This window comes from Hyla sarda, chromosome 8 (genome assembly GCF_029499605.1).
Source record: "Hyla sarda isolate aHylSar1 chromosome 8, aHylSar1.hap1, whole genome shotgun sequence".
NCBI lineage: Eukaryota > Metazoa > Chordata > Amphibia > Anura > Hylidae > Hyla > Hyla sarda.
This window is the reverse complement of record NC_079196.1, coordinates 102,106,942-102,122,006: the sequence shown is the minus strand read 5'-3', so window position 1 is coordinate 102,122,006 and position 15,065 is coordinate 102,106,942. Positions and strand designations below refer to the sequence as shown.

Genomic DNA, 15,065 nt, shown 5'->3' with positions numbered 1-15,065 from the left:
ACAACCAAGAAAGAGCAGTATGTTGAATCAGGATATAATCCAAGCGACTGTACTCATGCGGAGAAGAAAAAAAACTATAGTCCCTGTCAGGGGGATGCTGTATACGCCAGTATCACACAGTTCGAGCAAGGCCAGAGAACGCTTGACCCGTTTAATGGCAGAATAGGAAAGGCTGGAGCGTCCCGTGGAATTGTCCAGGGTGGGTCCAAAGTCAAATTTAGGTCTCCGCATAGCACCACAGTCCCCTGCATCACAGCAACCACCTGATCAACGTGGGTGACGAGGAAATCACACTGTGCCTGGTTAGGGGCGTATGGGTTAACTAAAGTGATAACTCTGCTGCCCAAAAGCAGGGAAAGGATCATGTACTTAGCGTTGGGATCTTCGATTACATTAGTAACTTGGTGGACCAGTGACTTATGGATGGCTATTGCAACTCCCTTGGACCTAGACTCGGGGTTATTAGCGCAAAATCAGACAGGGTAATGTCTATTTTTAAGGGTTGGGGTGTGTCCCTCCTTAAAGTGGGTTTCCTGGAAAATGGCTACCTGTACCTTGCGTTTTTGAAGGTGGTGCAACATGTGTGTCCGCTTTGCCGGAACATTGAAGCCTTTGACGTTGAAAGAGGCGATGTTGAGGTCCGCCATGGAAAGAGGGGAGGTAGGGGTAGAGTCACCGATCAGATCCGCCCCGGCAGGTGTAAGAACAAAAGACAACAGAAACAGGACAAGAGAAGAACGACAAGTAAGTAGGAAAGAACACCAGAAAAAGCGGGGGAAAGGAGAAAACAATAACAGGAGAAGTAGCAGTAGAAAGAAAACCACTGTGGCACTTACTAGACACAATAGCGAAAGCTACAAGAGAACCAAGCACCGGTGGAGACCACCGGAAGGAACCCCAAGCTAGAGGGGGGAAAGCAGAAGCCACAAAACATGAGGGGGAGCCCAAGACAGCACCCCAACATGGAGAAATAAGAGAAAGACACAAGGCGTTCAAGTGTAAATAGCGGTAGACATATGTTTATTTTTATTATGGTTACATATTTTTTATATGGAATTTGGGAAAAGGGGTGTGTTTTAAACTTTTAATATGAAAGGGTGTTTTTTTTTTTTTTTTACTTTTTATTCACTTTTTGACACTTTTAGTCCCCTTAGGGGACTTTTAGGAGGAATTCGATTCCTCACACAGATCAATGTGATTTCAGGTCGCTATGGCACAAGCTCGAGTCGGAAGCTGGCGCCAAACAATGGCTGCTGTCTCAAAATGAGCCGGCTCGTCCTTAGATGGCAACTGGTTAATGAAACTATTCATGCGATCGAATCACGGCAATATTCGGATTCATTGCGAAGCGAATTTTTCCTGAGATTCGTAACAAATTTTGATTAGTCAGATTCGATTCGCTTATCCCTACAAATGGCATCAAAATTTATTTTTTATTGTTTTTTAAATCAGGAAAGGCATTTTAACTCAAAGACATGACCAGCAGTCAGCCCATTGAAAAGTGGGAATTAAAATTACTGGGCGATGAGAAGATTTCATCTTGCAAAGCTGATCTATTAATCACTCTTTGAGAAAGTTGAAGCCAACTTGTTGTAGTATACTGTTTATAATGTGAAGTCTGTGTCATACAAAGTAGATCAATATAAAAAGTCCAAGGAAAAACAACAAAGTAGTAATGGAGATAAAATAATGTTTCCATATTTTTTTTCTTGAGTGATTCCATAATTTTACATTTTTCCTGATCTGGACAAACATTTGTTAAATAAAGCATTAGTTAAAAAAAATTTGTGTTCGGAATGTTTCTCTCATCCAGAATGTCCAGCTATTAAATATTGTTGTTGTGTGTTATATATACGGTATCTGATATGTTATTTGGTAAGGGAAAAAAAAAAAATGCCTGAATATTCAGAACATTTGCCCGAGGCCAAAATAGATAGGCCCTAAATGAAGAGTAAACAAAAATCAAAAGGTCCAAATAAAATTCTCTGAAATATGCTTAATTCCAGAAGCTCACTGTATTGTAGCTTAATATTTAAAGTGTACATTTCAGTAAAGAAACTGTTAAAGTACACAATTTGTAGAGGACATAACTTCAGCTACCAAGGGCTGAAGTCAGCAGAATTACTTGCATTATAGCCTTATTATGGCCATCTTCAGCATTTCAAAAAAAGTAAAAGAAAAAAAAAAAGAAAGCCTGTTAGAGCTTACCTGTCATTGCAAACATGTTTACTATAATGTAGATTAGATTATATGTATATTTGTAATATACATTGGTTAAAAAATGCTGTCTTATCCATGCAGCTATTGCCTGTGTATCTCTGTGAAGACAAAATACAAGAAGTGTTGGTGGAACAAGCACGGCTCTCTACACGGAGGACAAGCAGGGCTCTGTGCATGCTCGCGCCTTGTCAATCAGCCTGCTGTGTGTCACAGCCCTGCTTGTCCTGTCCACACTTCCTGTATTTGTCTTTGCAGAGACACACAAGCTATAGCTGCAAGGACAGGACCACAATTTTAAATTAAAAAAATACACTTTTCTTTAATCAATGTATATTACAAAACATACATATAATGTTCTTATCCACATTATATAAAAAGTTTTTGCTAATGAAAGTGCCCATTTAAATAGTTAAATTTCATTTTTAATTAACCAAAATGATTCAGAAACCTTCATCTAACGTCTCCTTGTTTGATCAAGCAGTAACTGTCTATACTAAAGTTCCTGGGGGGAAAAAGAACGGCATAAAAAAACGTTATCTTGGCAGAGGGCTTAGCCCTTTAAAGCTATAGACAGTAATTTGTACCTAGTGATCAGCTAGAATTTTTTTTACAAAATTCATAAGCAAGGTTATCAATATTCAATCTACATTCAGGCCTTCAAGTAACTGCCCTGGAGCACCCACAAATTTGTGTTTTGCTTGTTTTCAAAAGTTTGGTTAAAAAAAAATAAAACCCTCACACTAATACGATAATACCACCACAGTAATGCACAGCCAAAGCATGTAGATCTACAGAACCAATGTATCATACACTGGATATACAGGATAGGTTCAACAGAAGGATTCAAAGGTTGCTTAAGCAACGTGTAGAAATGGTTAACAGTGTAAAAATATCCCATTTCTAGCTCTGAAGATGAAAGGATTGTCAAAAATGTATTTTAATCTTTAGTCATAGGGGTAGGTGAACTGAAGGTTTGTGCACATAATATTTACTTCACACAAATTAATAAGTGCATACATATCCCAGTACACATGCAGAACAGGCAAGGTGAGCAATAAACAGCATTCACTGATGGGATAGCATGCCCTAGAATTTATGTACAGTCCTTGTTAACTGTGTACAGAGAGCATGCCATCTCTGCGGAATTACAGAAGCATTTTAAGGAGAAGATTATTTCCCATGTGACACGAATAAAAGCATTTTGCCAAATCCTAATGAAAGGAAATAAAACAATGCATTCCCAATCAAGACCAGGTTTCATAGTAATATTTAAACTTTGTACATCTATGCCTAGATCCTTCATAACAACTGAAATATACCTAAGCTGTAAACTAAAAACATATATGGTGTTGTCAGATAGGGAACACGAGGGCTTCTGCCAAATGAGGGAGATGTAAATGGAGAGAGATCATGATACAAGCTGTCAGACAAAAACAGAATTAGGAAGAAATAAAGAGGACAACAGCACATGACACCTCAGCTATATAGGGTGCAACTGCAATGTTATTCTTATTTTTCAGGTGAATCAGGCGTGGTTCACAAACTTCAGAAAAGGATAGTTACTGGACCCTTTCTAAACCAAGGGGATTACTGTGAGTTCAGTATTTTACAATAATGCCTGTGCAAACCTTACATTCACATGCCTTTTTCACTGCTTAAGCAATTTAACCCATTAAGGACTCAGCCCATTTTGGCATTAAGGACTCAGACAATTTAATTTTTAAGTTTTCATTTTTTCCTCCTCGCCTTCTAAAAATCATAACTCTTTTATATTTTCATCCACAGACTAGTATGAGGGCTTGTTTTTGCGCGACCAGTTGTCCTTTGTAATGACATAACTCATCATAAAATGTATGGCGCAACCAAAAAACACTTTTTGTGGGGAAATTAAAAATAAAAACGCAATTTTGCAAGGTTTCGTTTTCACGCCGTACAATTTATGGTAAAAATGACATGTGTTCTTTATTCTGAGGGTCAATACGATTAAAATGATACCCATTATTACATACTTTTATATTATTGTTGTGCTTAAAAAAAATCACAAACTTTTTAACCAAATTAGTACGTTTAGAATCCCTATATTTTGATGACCTCTAACTTTTTTATTTTTCCGTATAAGCGGCGGTATGGGGCTCATTTTTTGCGCCATCATCTGTACTTTTTTTTGATACCACATTTGCATATAAAAAACTTTTAATACATTTTTTTTATAATTTTTTTTTTATAAAATGTATTAAAAAAGTAGCAATTTTGGACTTTTTTTTTTCTTTCACGCCGTTCACCATACGGGATCATTAACATTTTATTTTAATAGTTCGGACATTTACGCATGCGGCGATACCAAATATATCTATAAAATTACTTTTTTACGCTTTTTGGGGGTAAAATAGGAAAAAACTGACGTTTTACTTTTTTATTGGGGGAGGGGATTTTTCACTTTTTTTTTTACTTTTACTTTTACATTTTTTAAATTTTTTTTTTACACTTGAATAGTCCCCATAGGAGACTATTCATAGCAATACCATGATTGCTAATACTGATCTGTTCTATGCATAGGACATAGAACAGATCAGTGTTATCGGCGATCTTCTGCTCTGGTCTGCTCGATCTCAGACCAGAGCAGGAGACGCCGGGAGGAGGAAGGTGAGGGGACCTCCGTGTGGCGTTCTGAATGATCGGATCCCCGCAGCAGCGCTGCAGGCGATCGGATCATTCATTGAAATCGCGCACTGCCGCAGATGCCGGGATCTGTATTGATCCCGGCACCTGAGGGGTTAATGGCGGACGCCTGCGAGATCGCGGGCGTCGGCCATTGCCGGCGGGTCCCTGGCTGCGATCAGCAGCCAGGATCAGCCGTGCATGACACGGGCATCGCTCCGATGCCCGCGGTTATGCATGGGACGTAAATGTACGTCCTGGTGCGTTAAGTACCACCGCACCAGGACGTACATTTACGTACTGCGTCCTTAAGGGGTTAAAGAGAATCTGACAGCTAGTTCCCCCGCACTAAATCAAGTATACTGGGTTATATTGCGGTTGAAGAGCTGTAAATTGGAGGAGGGGAGTCGGCTGGCCAAATTCCCGTTCTCCTACATAATCCCCCCCTCTGCCCAGTCCCTCTCATTATTATGCTAATGAAGGTCCTGAGTGAGGGCTCTGCTCTCTATGCGCTCTCCTGCTGCCTTCATTAGCATAATAATGAAGGGGGCAGGGCAGACAGGAGATGATGTAGGACACAAGGAAACTCGGCCAGCATGCTCCCCGCCTACAATGCGCTCTGGGCATTAGGTATGAAACTATTTACAAGCTGTCAGATTTTCTTTAAGAGAAGATGTAGGAGAAACATACATTTTGTTAGAAAATAGATGAGGAGCTGCACACTATAAAAGTGTATATTTGTATAATTAACTGGGCCGAGGTACTGAGATGCACTTTACCCGTAGTGCCAAAAAATTAAGTGAAAAATTGGAAAATTCAAACCTCTAGGCACAGTTAGTATTTTGTGTGCGTATAAAGGGGATTTATTATTTTTCCTAACCCATATTACTCTTTTCTTACTTTTTTCCTAACCTGTACTATTTTCCTAATCTTCAGACAACACAATCTACACAAGACATTACAGTTTTACACCTGACACCATACCTTAACACTTTCATATGTTCTCCATCTGCCCTGTATATCAGATTGCTCAACATAATTTGACCCTGTTCCCCCACACATAGTTTTTATTGATTAAATAATAAATAATTTATTATATAATTGAGAGTTTTGGGCTGGTAATCTTGCATTTTAAAGACTTGTATAAACAGTTTATATCATTTTATATTGGTTTAAACCATGCATAGTCCATGGTCTACATAGGTTTATAGATACCTACATCACTCCTAAATCCCATGGAAGAATCCATGATTGGTATCATCTGTTGGTACTTAACGGCCACATGCCAATTAAAATGGCACCTTATATAAGACCAGGTTTCCAGGACTATTCTCATATTCAAAGTCCACCGAGGTCTGTTAAGGAGGGTGAGTGGTGCTGTGCACCGATACATTGTCACATTGCCGACATAACTTTGATTCATTTTCCTGAGACCGCAACATAGTTGCTATTACAATTGATTCTATCCAATATTGCTGCTACAATTGACCTATAGGATTTAATCAGCATACATTGGATACATTTGGATTAACTATCTGTTTGATTAACTGAACAAACTGACTATTGAAAGAGACTTGTTGCAAACTCACTACAGTGGACATTAACAATATATATATTATTTGGTGCTATATACTGATTGGTTTAATTCTTATTTACTCTATTTTTTTATTACAACCATTGAACACATACCATTTACCTCTGCAAGGGCCCTGCAGAGTGATTGGTCATTTTTATACTATATTATTAATAAATTAAGTTTTAATTACTGGATCCATATCTTTTCTTGTATTTTTCTATACTTCATTCCCCAGTGTTCTTGAGGATTGGTACTCTTTAATTTAATTTCTATATTACTCTAGGCCTTATCAGGTGAAGGCATCACCTTTAACCTCGAACACTTATCTCCCCATATCATAAGTGAACTACACATCCTTCTCTATCTATTCTCAATTTTGCCATTGAAAAAGGGGGGTTCTCCCCGAAACGCATCTGGATACTATTGGCTACTATCCAGCAATCTTATTTGCCATTCCTATCCTAGCCAAGGACCTAACCTTCATTGAGTCCCCTACCTAGCGGACCACCATCCACTGAGCAACTGCCACAGCGGTCGCAGTGAGTGCTCTGCATATCCCCACTCCGGTGATTCCTGTCCTCGCTGCCGGCAACTCACCTATCCAGGGCCGGACGCAGCTCCGAGCCATCTGTCTAACAGACCTAGGTGCCAAGACATCTTCACCACAGACAGGACAAACTCTCAAAGAATTTTACAGGTATTTTCCATCAAGCCGGGTGCGTTGTGAGCACCAGCACCCGTGCCAACCTACACTGCAATTCTACTAATACAATAGCCTATAACATACTATAAATGTGTCACCCACAAACTGTATATTTCCAACGCTGTAACTATTTTTATTTTTTATTTTATTATTTATTATCCGTGTCAAGACTGGTAACCACTATTTTAAAACTACTATTTATGCCATATTATGATAAACTGCTTTCAACATAACTTATATTATACCAACCACTGTCTCTGTAGCAAGGGCCCTGCTCAGAGACTTGATCCTATTTTAAACTACTTAATGAAGTATAATATATTTTGATACCAACCACTTCTCGTATTATTCCCCATTATATGCGCACAAAATACTAACTGTGCCTAGAGGTCAGAATTTTAAAAATTTTCAATATAAACATACATTTTGGCTTATAAATCCACTGAAATGCAACATGCCACCACATTTTGCTGCCTCGGTAAAGTGTATAATGCTGTTACCTGCCCTGACATCATATATCTAATTAGGCATTAAAGAGGTATTCCAGCTTTTTAAAATGTATCCCCTATCCTGTAAGTGTCTGATCTGATCGAAGGGGGTCTGACCTCTGGGACCCCCATGAGTGCTCCGACCCCCACCTTCCAAGACTGACTTGTCACACCAGTGACGAGCCGATCAGTCAAACACAGGCTGCAACAGTGTCTCACCACGGCTGGTCATTGACTGAGCAGCAGTCACTGCCGAGCGAATCAGTCTTGGAAGGTGGGGGCCGAAGTGCTCAGTGGGAAGAGTAAGGCTCCTTTTTGGAAATGGCAGGAGGACCCATAGGTCAGACCCCAAAAAGCCCCCAGCAATCAGACACTTATCACCAATCCTGTTGATAGGGAACACATTTAAAAAAACTGGAATACCCATTTATTTAAGGAAATATTAAATAATAGTGTTGCCAACCTACATTATGATTTTATCATCCTGTTTATAAGGGACATCTTCATTCAGTACAATGTTAGAAGGGTAATCCAGGATTAGCTTTCTTTTATTGCAATGGCTTCATTCACTTTAAAAAAAATATATAAAAATGTTAATCTTGGATTATGTTTATAAAAAGTTTTGCCCTTTTTAAGCGGTTGTATGTTGCTGCTGCTGAAAATTCTTAGAGAGGACCTATAAAAATTTTCTCTCTCTGTTCTACCAGTACATAGAGGGCTTTAAAATAACTGTGTCGATATGACACATATTCGGAAACTTTGTAGCTGTGGATTTTTTTTTTATGTGATAATTACATATGAATTCATGGTCTATAGTAAAATGAGAATGTCTACATACATAGAATTTTGATTTTTTTCGACGGCCAGTGGCACTTTTATCAAAACACAGAAAGCTCTAGTTATCATATTTTTTATTTAGTTTTTATTGCCTTTTTCATATTAAGCTTCACTTCACTTCACTCAAATACATACTTTAAATAAAAAACATAAAATTGCCTGCAAATAATGCCATAAAAACATTTTTCTCAAATTGCGTTTTTAAAAGGGAGAATGTGAGCAATGTTGACCACTCAAAATGGGAAGAACTATTTAAACATGTCACAGTGAATGTTCTTGCTACTTACATGACCAAGGAAAACTAATTTGAATCATCCTTGAAATGTGATCACAAGTGCCTTGTAGGCAGTTCCTTCTTGTGCAGAGACCTGGGCTCTCTGCATGCACTTAAAGGGGTTATCCAACAAAAGCATTAATATAAAAAATAAAAATCAGATCGGCATAGGACATTAACCTTGCATCTATTATTCTACTGTGACCTTTTTATCTCCTGCACGTGGCTCTAGTACAACTTTTGTTCAACAGTTTTTTTTACTAAAGAATTTTTCTTTAAAACAGATATTTTCAACAGTAAAGAAAAAAGAAGTACATAGAATAACAAACAAAGGTCATTACATATTAACAAAACCAGGTTACAATATGGTAATCTGCGGCTGTCAAGATGTTAGAAAGTCCAGATTATCTCAGGTCGGCTCTGTGAGTATCCGGGGAAGGCCCCATATCAAGGAAATTAAGCATGAATAAAAGCAGTTCTCTGATAAATAATGAAGCTAGGATTTTATGAAGCAGTATTAGTGGATACTAGCAATATCTCTAGACTTCCTCAAAATCCGGATCTATCACACCTCAGTTTATGCTCCGTAATCCAGGTAACATGCAATGAAAAAATATAGGATTTGTAAGAGGTAGAAAGGGGGGGGGGGGGGGGGGGGGGAGGGGGAAGAGGTTATATAGAGAAAGAGACAGGTAAGTAGGGAAGATAAAGAGAATAAAGATGAAGTATCTGCTCGGTTCCAGTACCTCGAGGTACGTCCACCGCCTCAGACCACTCTCAGGGAATCCATATATTCATTCCACTGGTGCCACACACCTTTCTGCTATCCTACTTGTCCCCTTCCCTGCACGGTCTTTAAACTACAGGTCCCAACATTCTTTGCTGCCGCTCTGTGCTCACTTTCTCCTAACTGCCGTTTTCTGCCCCAGTCCCTTGGCCATCCCTAACACTTGGAATGTTACTAAGCAACCATTCCCATCCTGCTTTCATCTGCTGTACTATATAGCAATGATTTACAAAATGGGTGCTTCAATCTGTTGCCAAATTACAACTCAAAGTCCATCTGTGTATGCGTAGAGTTGACGTTTTACTGTTTTTAAACAGCTGAAGGTACTCTTTTTGGGAAACACTGCTATATATACAGTGTGTGTGTGTGTGTGTGTGTGTGTATATATATATACATACACATACACACACTTATACAATAGATTATATATATATATATATATAATCTAGCTCTATCTCATAAGTGTATAGTGTGTATATATATATCTATATATATATATATATTTCTCCCCAATAAAACTCTACTAAAACATTGTATTATTTATATATATATATATATATATATATATATATATATATATATATATATGTATATATGCACACACACATATATACACACACACACACACTAGCTGAGTACCCGGCACTGCCCAGTTTTTCCTACCTTATCCTTGTGGGGGAAAAGCAACAAAGGAGGAAGCTTTTGTCCTCATATCCAGTCCCAAACTCCTGACCCCATATCCCCTCCTCATATCCCAACCTCATATCCCCTTCTCCTATCCCGACCAGAAATCCCCTCCTCATATCCCGGCCCCACAGCTAATCCTCAATTCTAATCCTCAGGTGTGGCTGAGTTGTGGTAAAGATATTGTAAGAGAGCAGAACTTGTGGAGTAAGGCACCAGAAGTCCTATATACTTGCATGGGACTTGAAACAAAAACCCCATCCTTCACATATGGGGGCAGGTTAGGGGTTAATTTAACTATTATATATTTTTAATTGACATATAAGTAACGTGACCAAGTATTATCGAAATATCTCCAGCCGTTTGGAAGTTATGCAGTAACATATATTTCCCATAGACTTGTATGGGACTTTAAATAAAAACCCGACCCTGGCAAATGGGAGTGAGTAATGGTTAAATTACCTATCCTGTGTTTGTTGTTGACATATAAGTAACATGTGTGCCAAGTTTCATGTTAATATCTTTAGCGGTTTGGACGTGATGCTGGAACATACACACACACAAAAACATTGGGGGAGATTTATCAAAACCTGTGCAGAGTAAAACTTGCCCAGTTGCCCATAGCAACCAATCAGCTTGCTCCTTTCATTTTTAGGAAGGCCTGCGAAAAATGAAAGAAGCGATCTGATTGGTTGCTATGGGCAACTGGACAACTTTACTTCTGCACAGGCTTTGATAAATCTCCCCCGTTGAGTTATATATATATATATATATATATATATATATATATATATATATCCGTCCCACACCAAGAAAGGCATAATATACAGCCAAGCCATCAGGTACAACCGCATCTGCTCCAACCCTGATGACAGAGACACACATCTACAAACGTTAGCTGAGAAATTTAAACAAAAAGGTTACAAACCAAGGACCATCCATAAGAAAATCCACTCTGCTCTTCAAACACCACGTGAACACCTGCTGCAATACAGAGAGAAACAAACCTCATCACGCATACCACTGGTAACCACATATAATCCCACCCTTGAGGAAATACGCAAAATCATCAAGGGCCTGCAGCCAATACTAGCAGAAGATGAGGTGTTAAAGCAAATCTTTCCTGAACCACCCATCTTGGCCTTCAGACAACCACCCAACTTAAAACAAAAGCTGGTCAATAGGAAACTACCCACAGACACATCAGACACAGAAAATGGGACCAAACACTGCGCCAAACCGCGCTGTAAACTCTGTCAACACATCTGCACAAATTCTCAGGCCTCCCACAACAACAAGACATACAACATCAAGGGACAATACTCCTGCACCACAGAGAATGTAGTCTACATGATACAATGCACCAAGTGTGACCTGGGATGTTACATTGGTGAGACCAGTCAGCCACTCAATAAAAGGATGAACCTCCACAGATCGTCCATCAACAACCATAGAGAAAAGGACTATTGCACCCCAGTTGGACACCACTTCACTCAAACAGGTCAATCCCTACAGGACCTCAAAATCAAGATCCTGAAAGGAAACTTCAAGAACACCCAGGAAAGAAAGACATTTGAAGCCAAAATGATAGTTCTTTATGACTCCAAGAACAGAGGACTTAATGTGGATTTAAGCTTCTTATCCCATTATCAAAATTTCCTATAACCTTTGCTAAACTGTCTTCCCTCTCCCTGCTCTAACACCATTACACCCCTGCTCCCCCTCCCCTGCCTGTCTAGTCTTATCTTCAGTCTATAGCTCTATAGTAATATTGTCTGTCCAGCGTAACCACCATTCTCACCTCTGCTCTCCAGCCCCCCCCCCCCCCTCCTCATCCTTATATGTATCTATCGTCCTATTGCTATACAATTTATGGCCCAACTTAATGTCCATTCTCCACTAATGTTGTTTTAACCCCTGCATATTTTGTGAGATAGAACCTGTGTTTTCTCCTTGTGAGCTCAGAAATGCTTATGACTTGATAAAGGGAGGAATCCCGAAAGCTTGTCTCCACATAATCTTGTTAGTCCAATAAAAAAGGTATTACAAGATACTGCAACTACTGATGATTTTGCTTTTTGCATCACTGGACTAATACGGCTACTCCTAACTAATCTATATATATATATATATATATATATATATATATATATATATATATATATATAACATATACATGTATATATTTGAATATAAATACATATACACACGTTTTTTTTTTTACATATAAGTAATTGTGCGTATTAGATAGATATCTTTTATTATATATATATATACATATATTATTATTTTTTATATAATATATAATCAGTGTTTCCCAACCAGGGTGCCTCCAGCTATTGCAAAACTAAAACTCCCAGCATGTCCAGGCAACCAGAGGCTGTCTGTGCATGCTGGGAGTCATAGTTTAACAACATCTAGAGGCACCCTGGTTGGGAGTCACATTGTAAAGGAGGCCTGGCTTACCAGAGAGGAGATGCATTAAGCCAGGCCCCAGAGCAAGTCGCAGGCTCTGAGGTCCCAGTCTCGGAGGTAGTATGGTCCAGGTCTCTGAGGTAACGTAGCTGACTATAGCTCTGCTTCATAAGAGACACAAACACACATCTCTGCTTTATAAGAGACATACACACACAGCTCTGCCTCATAAGACATACAGAGCTCTGCTTCATAAGAGACACACACAGCTCTGCTTCATGAGACATACAGACAAACAGCTCTGCTTCAAGAGAGACACAAACACTCAGCCAGCTCTACTTTATAAGAGATACACACACAGCTCTGCTTCATTAGGACAAACACACAAACACACCTCTACTTCATAAGAGACACACACTAACACACACAGCTCTGCTTCATAAGACAGACACACACACACCTCAGCGTCATAGGAGACAGTTTGTCTCATCACACATCCAGATCTCTCCTGCTTCCCCCACATTTGACACCGTGTCCTCACCTGTCTCTCCTCTGCTCAGCTAAAGATTTCTGCAGCCAAGTCCCTGGCCTCTAAACCCCCTCACTCCCTGAAAGTTATCAGATCTTTCTTCTGTGCAGATTCTTCTAGGGGGCGTGGCTTACATGGACTCAGAGACAGAACTGCAAGCCAAGCCCCATAGACAGCATTAAAGTCACATGATCTCTGTCTCCTAGGGTGGGAGCCAGAGGCAGTTAGGGGAAGAAAGCTGAGAGAGTGGATGCAGGATAGATCATTTTGCTGCATTACACACTGATTAGTGCTTCATAAAGCTCTGCAATGTGCATCACTTATAAAAAATAGCTTATCATTACATGAGGGAACTAAAAATTATATTTTACTTAACTGGACTACCCCTTTAACGCCACTACCCCATCCTTTCCCTCTACTCTTCTGTGGCAGCTCCAGCATCCATCCATCCATGAAACACTAGCACTGGCAGTTAGACTAGAAGAGATATGTTGAGCAGCGTTTAGTACAGAGAGCCTGGGTAACTGCAGAGGAAGAGACTGCCCAGATGGCACTTTTGACGACACTCTGTGAGAGAATAAAACTTGTTTTCCTTGGTCATGATATCAGCAGTTTTGAGGTGATGAGGCGCCAGAGTGTTGCAAGACTGCCTTAACTTTTAACTAGTTTCTACTGAACACACAAACTAGAATTTCCAATATAGTTTCTTCCACTCAGAAAGTGCTGCCTCCATTGTACAGTCAATAACTATACTTGAATAGTTAAAAAATAACAAATAAACATGCGAATAGCAGTCCTGTTCACATGCTATTCCAACAGAGCAGCTTTCATGTGTCACAGCAATCTGAGATTGAAGTATCATACACAAGAAGTAACACCACAGGGGAATGTTGCTTTAATTGTAAACAATTTATTCTAACTTAGTCGATGAATTATATTTGGCTGAACTAGGACTGGTTAGGATAACTAGGTAATGACCTGAGAAATAAATGTGGACACCATGTCTAAAATTATTCTGTATTACCTTAGACTATGAATAACGTTGGCTGTCAACATACTTGCTTTTATATCATTAACTGCTGCCAATGTAACAAAAAGCAGCTGCCATCCAAAAGTGTCATACATGTAACAAACTGTTCTCTTGGGTTTTAAACTTGGTTTATTCAGTGCATTGACACATAATGACTAGATCATATAACCAAGCAATGTAAAGATGCCCCTGCTGCTGCATTCACAGTCATTTGCAACCTCTGGTCTCCAAGTATACCTTAAAGGAGTACTGTGGCGAAAATTTACTTATCCCCTATCCACAGTATAGGATAAGAAGCTGATTGCGACTGCAGGGGCCCCCATGATCTCAGGGATGGGACCCCAGCGCTACCGGTAGACAGCACATACTTTATTAATTTCTATGAGAGACCGACAATGCCCGAGAGCTGTACTCCGGTCCCTTCGGTGCTCCCATAGAAATGAATGGAGTGAGTGCCAGGTCCCATCCCAGTGATTGCAGAGGGCCCCAGCAGTTGGACCCCTTGCCTGTGGATAGGGGATAAGTAAATTTGTGCCAGAGATCACCTTTAAAATAGTAAAAACAAGCCAGACTATATTGTAATAAAATATTTACATCCAATGTCCTTTCAGGTTTCTACAGTATACAAAGAAAAGTGCAATGCAATCCAGAGATCTTCTAGTAACAGATGAAAAACCTAATTTCATCAGGCTCTGACTAGAAACTAATAATGATTTATTAAGGACTTACTGGTGCTTACAAATAAAGCCATGCAAACATATTCCTCAGGAATAAATAATTCCTAGTGTGTTATTAATGGCACTACTATGCTATCCATGTTTAAAATGAATACAAAAAAAAAAATTTACTTTAAATGATATGAAT

The 15,065-nt window shown here is 39.2% G+C and overlaps 1 protein-coding gene across 30 annotated transcripts in view; it reads right to left on the bottom strand.

Moving 5' to 3' along the window:
• ABI2 (abl interactor 2) overlaps positions 1-15,065 on the bottom strand; it is a 196,856-nt gene that overhangs the window by 55,013 nt on the left and 126,778 nt on the right. The window lies entirely within an intron of this gene.